Source organism: Amblyomma mixtum, chromosome 7 (genome assembly GCF_055824585.1).
Source record: "Amblyomma mixtum isolate Tamu chromosome 7, ASM5582458v1, whole genome shotgun sequence".
Lineage (NCBI taxonomy): Eukaryota > Metazoa > Arthropoda > Arachnida > Ixodida > Ixodidae > Amblyomma > Amblyomma mixtum.
The window spans coordinates 33465873-33471027 of NC_143018.1; the positions used below are offsets into that span (position 1 = coordinate 33465873).

Sequence of the window (5155 nt, forward strand, 5' to 3'; positions counted from 1 at the left end):
AAAAGGCGCTGAGAAAATCGAGTGCCGGCAAGCAATACCTCACGCAAAAAGACCGCGCAATATGTAACGCATTCTTGGCTTAACAAAGCTAAGCCTGGGCATATTTTTTTTTCGCCTACAATGACAGGTGGCAATTTGCAGCCATGCGCGTCGCAGCATTCCACCTGATGGCCAGTCTGTATTTGTACATAGTGTATATTGCCGCCCGGTCCTGCCCCTATCCTTTGTTACTATCGCTCCCCTCTTTCCTTCTCTCTCCCTGTCCTTCCTCTCACGCCAGCTGCAGCCCAGGTGTTTCAGGTTTCGAAGGCAGCTGCCACGGCTAGCAGCATCTTTTAGCAGCACATCGCTTCCTGATCGTCGTCAAAGACTGCACCATCGCCCTTCAACACATATTGGCACATTGGGCCAAGTGACTCATGTAATTAACCATTTAAAGCACTTACAGAGGTCAGTGACCCCGATACATGCATGCATGAGATTCCAAGGACCTCGTTACACATGCATGACTTCTTTCTCAAGGTCCCCTCACTTTGATGTTGGCATTTTAGCGCGTTTCGTAGATTCGCGTTCTAAAGCCTATTAGAAAAAAAAAAAAGATATCCAATGTACCGCAGAGAAACGAGATAACGCACGATTCCTTCCCTTTTAATTCCTGAATTAATTATGGCCCGCACTTAGACAAGCACGGTGCTTTGATTGTCGGTAACGCGTTACAAGTAACGTCGTTGCCGGTAACGCGTTACTTTTTTCGGTAACTTAGTAACGTACTCGTTACCATTTCGGGACTGTAACGGGTAACGTACTTGCGTTAACATTTCTCGGTAACGTGAGGTGTCACGTTACTAGTTACTTTTTATTTCAATTGTCCCCCTCCACCTCTTTGTGAAAAAAAAAAAACGCCGAAAATAGTATTGAAAATAAACAAAATCTGCAGGTGTTCGCGACGGCCCTTGTTGCGGCTCGCATGCATGCCAAAAAACACCTGCCCTTGACGACGCACTAAAAAAAAAAAAAGCACGAACACGCAGTCACACACTTGTCTTCACCCCCAAACCACTAACACACACAACTTTCTAAAGAGTGGACGTATGCCAAGCCACCGATGGACCATTTGCAGAAATCTCTAAGCCAGTTTCTCCGTAAGCTTGTTTTCCAACCAAAAGGTCTCGTTCCCAGGCGACACTCTCGCATTCTTTGTGAAAGCAGTTCCCTCTTCGGAGCAAACTCAGGAATGTCGCCAGTTTACTTCAAGATGGCCCTAAAAGAGCTGCCGAAAAAGTACAGTGATACAGCACCGAGCGAAGATGACCTTGAACACCTTGACGTAAACACTCGCATTTTTGCGATAATTATGCAGGTTCAAGTAAAAAAAAATTGTTTATGAGCGCAAATATATTTTTTCCGGAACTATGAAATTTAAGCATTTCTTTATTGCTACACAATTTCCGCGTAATTTCGTAAGCAGAAGCACACCAGAATTACTGTAAATTTGTTGAGTTCAGTTATGTCTTCTTTGTGAAGTTGGAATTATATGAAATATGAGCTTTATAAAATTATCTTGAGTTCTTACAGTCAAGACGCACTGATTAAAATTTATGGCCATGGAGTAACGGCAAAGTATCGTGCGATACTTTTTTTCGGTAACGGTACCGGTAACGGTAACGCGTTACCTTTTTTGTAGGTAACGTAGGGCGGTAACGCGTTCTTTTTTTTTAGTGTAACGAGTAACGTATTTAGTTACTTTTTTTCGGTAACGCCTACGACACTGTTTGAAACTAGCCACGTTGACATCTGCTGGCCCAGACAAGATTGCCAGTAAGGATCCGCTGAAATTCATAGCTTCCCCTTTCTATAACGGGCGTGCTAGGGCGGATACTTCCGTCTATTGGAACACGTGTAATAGGGATGTGAGGAGAAAGTGGGTTCGAGAGCTCAGCCGCGAGTTTATTGAACCGTAACATGAGAGCAAAATTGGTCATGACTTGATAATAATGGTTGAATGGTCTATTAATGTGACCAACAACAGGCCTCAACTATGTGCAACAAGGCTGATGACAATGCGTTAATTTAAACTTATTATGCAATGACGTCATTTCGTGAGGATGGAGCCCACGGTATTCTGCGGTACTGCGGAAATCCCATATGTTAAGTTGTCGAAACGAGGCAAGCGCTGCACGAGTGACGCAGCGGCGCGTCACTCACCGCCACTGCCAGCGGAAGCACGAATTTCCATGTGATGTACATGAAGGTGCCCGGCGGTCCACCCAGCATGAACTCCATGTCCACGACCATGCGCGAGATGCCTGCGAGCGCCGCATAAAGCATTCACTTAAAGGGGCTGCGAAACACTGCCTTGGGGAATACCGGCTATACTTCAGGTGGGTTCTTTATGTCACACAGATGCTGACTTAAAAAGAATTACATCAATCGATGCACAGGAACGGGAGTTATTCAGTGGAGAAATTTCAAAATACAAGCAAACAAAACGCTGCCCTCAACTCGATTTTGGCGGGGCTTCCCACTCCTATTTCGCTCTCCCAATGACGGCACTTGGCGCAACCAATCAAAACAGCCAGCCAGAGCACGTCGCGGAAGTTTTTACTCCATGGTTGCCTGCTCTCTGTGAGACTGTCAGCGTTGTTTCCATGCCAGAGCGCCCCTGGTGGTGTATTTTTATTTTACTTGCTTTGCAGGGCTTTTATCTAAGACAAACAAATTGCTTTTGTTGATCTAATATAAAACGCAGACAGGTGACAAAATTTGTCTCTATTTATTCACACAATTTGCAGTATATTTACTGTTTGTCCGGTCAACAAGCTCGCGCCAGGTGATGTCATATCCGCTGCTAAAAACCCGCCACTGTGTGGCGACACCATCAGAGCCATGAAGTTGTTTTTGGGAGGACATTAAAATATTAAAAAAACGGAATGCACGCGGTATTACCGACGCTAATAGCACCATTATAACTCACTGTATGCAATCAACAGGCAAAACAGTTAACTAAGATTGTGTTTCTGGGCCCCTTTAAGATTGCTTTACAACGAGAGAGCTATTGGAGGGCCTCGTGAAAAGCGGCCACCTCTATAGTCGGATACAACTGAGAGGTGCACTAGAGAGGAAACTGAGCTCGTCTTTTTACCGCGGGAACTCGATCTGCACGCTTCCCGAATTCTTCGAAACTCCGAATTGTTGTCCTGCGCGGCCGATTTCCCTATTAAATGCAATTAAATGTCCCGGCTACTGCCTTCTTTTTAACTCACCTTGACACATGGTCATACTACCATAGCTCGGGCCATACCACCATGCAGTCAAGTTCGATTTGACCTTGTGAGGCATTGAAGGTCGTTCTTGATGTGGTGCCCACTGTCTCAAATCAAATGTCAAGGTCAGGTACCCAACGGTCATAGTAATATGATCACATGGTCACACTACCATTGCTTAGGCCATACCACCACGCTTTAAGTTCGGTTTGACCTTGTGAGGCATTGAAGGTCATTGTCTCATCCACGTCATGACGGCTGCGGCTCTTCTTAGTGCGATTTATTTTTTGCATTCTACTGCAACGCCCATGCCGTTTTGAGGATACATTTTCATGAAAAAAGTGCGCGTTGAAGTCGGGCAAAAAAAATAAAGCCATTCCCAAGGACAGTGGCCACCGTACAGCTACTCTGCCGGTTCAATGAACACGCTCACCGTAGCCGAACACGAGGGTAGCCATCTCTCCCACGCCCACCCAAGGGATGAGGTGGCTGGAGACGAACTCGTCCATCAGCGTCAGGATGTACAAGCCTCCCTGCGACGAAGCAGAATCACTGTAAGCCTAAAAGTTCGGCCATCGAGGATGCGCAGTTGCTGCCGGCCAGTCAGGATCGCAGTCATTCTTACGCATTGCAAAATGTATGAAATTAAATTGAATTGGTGGTGTGTGGTTTTTGATGTCCCAGAACAGCACACGGTCTATGAGAGATTCCGTCGTCGAGGGTTGGGGAATAAGTTCGACCGCCTGAGGTTCTTGATGGGCACTCACATCGCACAGGAAAACGTCGTCTTTTTTCGTTTCACCTCCATCAAGGTGTGGCCGCCGCAGCCGGGGATTCCATCCCGCGTACAGGTGCTCAGCAGCTGAATGGCATTGTCACTAAGCGAATGCGGCGAGTAGCAACTTCCTAACATACTGTGACGAAAGCATATGCCTGTGTGCCCGTCCTGAAGCCCGTCGTCCTGAACATTTGGCTTTGTTTTGATATAAATCGAAAGCAAGGGGAACTAAATTTTTTTTAGTGCTGCGAAAGCATTATTACCACGATTCCGACCAAAAATCTTGTGTGAAGCCTCGGAACAACTCGGGTGGTTGCACAAGCTGCAGCCAATGGGAGGGTGACCTTGAAGGTGACCTTGTCAAGGTCCGTTTGCTTTCGCACCTTTCAAGCAAGGGGTGCTTTCGCATCCTTTGGTTTCACACGTCTACTCGGTTTAGCGACGTTAAACCCTACCACTTTTTTTTTAAATCTTTGTGGAATTTGTATAAGCGCAGCATTTCGGGTGCCTTGGTCCATAGTCGGATGCAACATAAGTCTGCAATGAACCTCCGCCCACATTCTGACTCCGCACACAGAATTCCTCCACAACGAAAAAGTAGTCCGCTGGTTAAACGTTTATTTTTCTCTGAACACGAAGCTTTTTATCACAGTAAAAAAATTATAAGCTCTAGAATTTTGATGCATGGATTGCTTGATATAGTCAAACATTAAAAAGCTGATTTCGTTTACTGTTGTAATTGGCCAGCGGAGTAATACAGGACGCCGCGGAGCGCTGCCCAGTGTTAGCAACTGCTGTTTTCTTTTAAGTTGTATTCTACTGTAGTGGAGTTGTAGCTAATTTAATCTCTGATGCCATGCAAATGTCAACACAGTTACGAAAGACCCACCTTTCTGCTTTTAGTGAGGTCGTCCTTAGAGCGCGTTAATGGTCCGCGCCTCAAGTGTATGGTTGGTAGTTGTCACGCTTTGTGAACGACAGAGCAGCTCCGGCGTCGTCACTCCGTTGCGCTTACCTGCGACGCGATGGGCAGACCCAGGATGAAGAGGCAGATGCAGCATATGGTGGCCAGGTACGTCTCGTGGGCCCGGCACGCCGGTATCTCGTCCTTCAA

At 46.3% G+C, this 5155-nt stretch overlaps 1 long non-coding RNA gene across 1 annotated transcript; it reads right to left on the bottom strand.

Annotated features, from left to right (window-relative positions):
• Positions 1 to 2218: 2218 nt before the first annotated feature.
• Positions 2219 to 5155, bottom strand: LOC149335605 (uncharacterized). The gene is made up of 3 exons (XR_016284652.1): positions 5057 to 5155; positions 3697 to 3796; positions 2219 to 2306 (listed from the first exon to the last, which is right to left on the bottom strand). It is a non-coding gene; the product is annotated as an uncharacterized LOC149335605 (long non-coding RNA).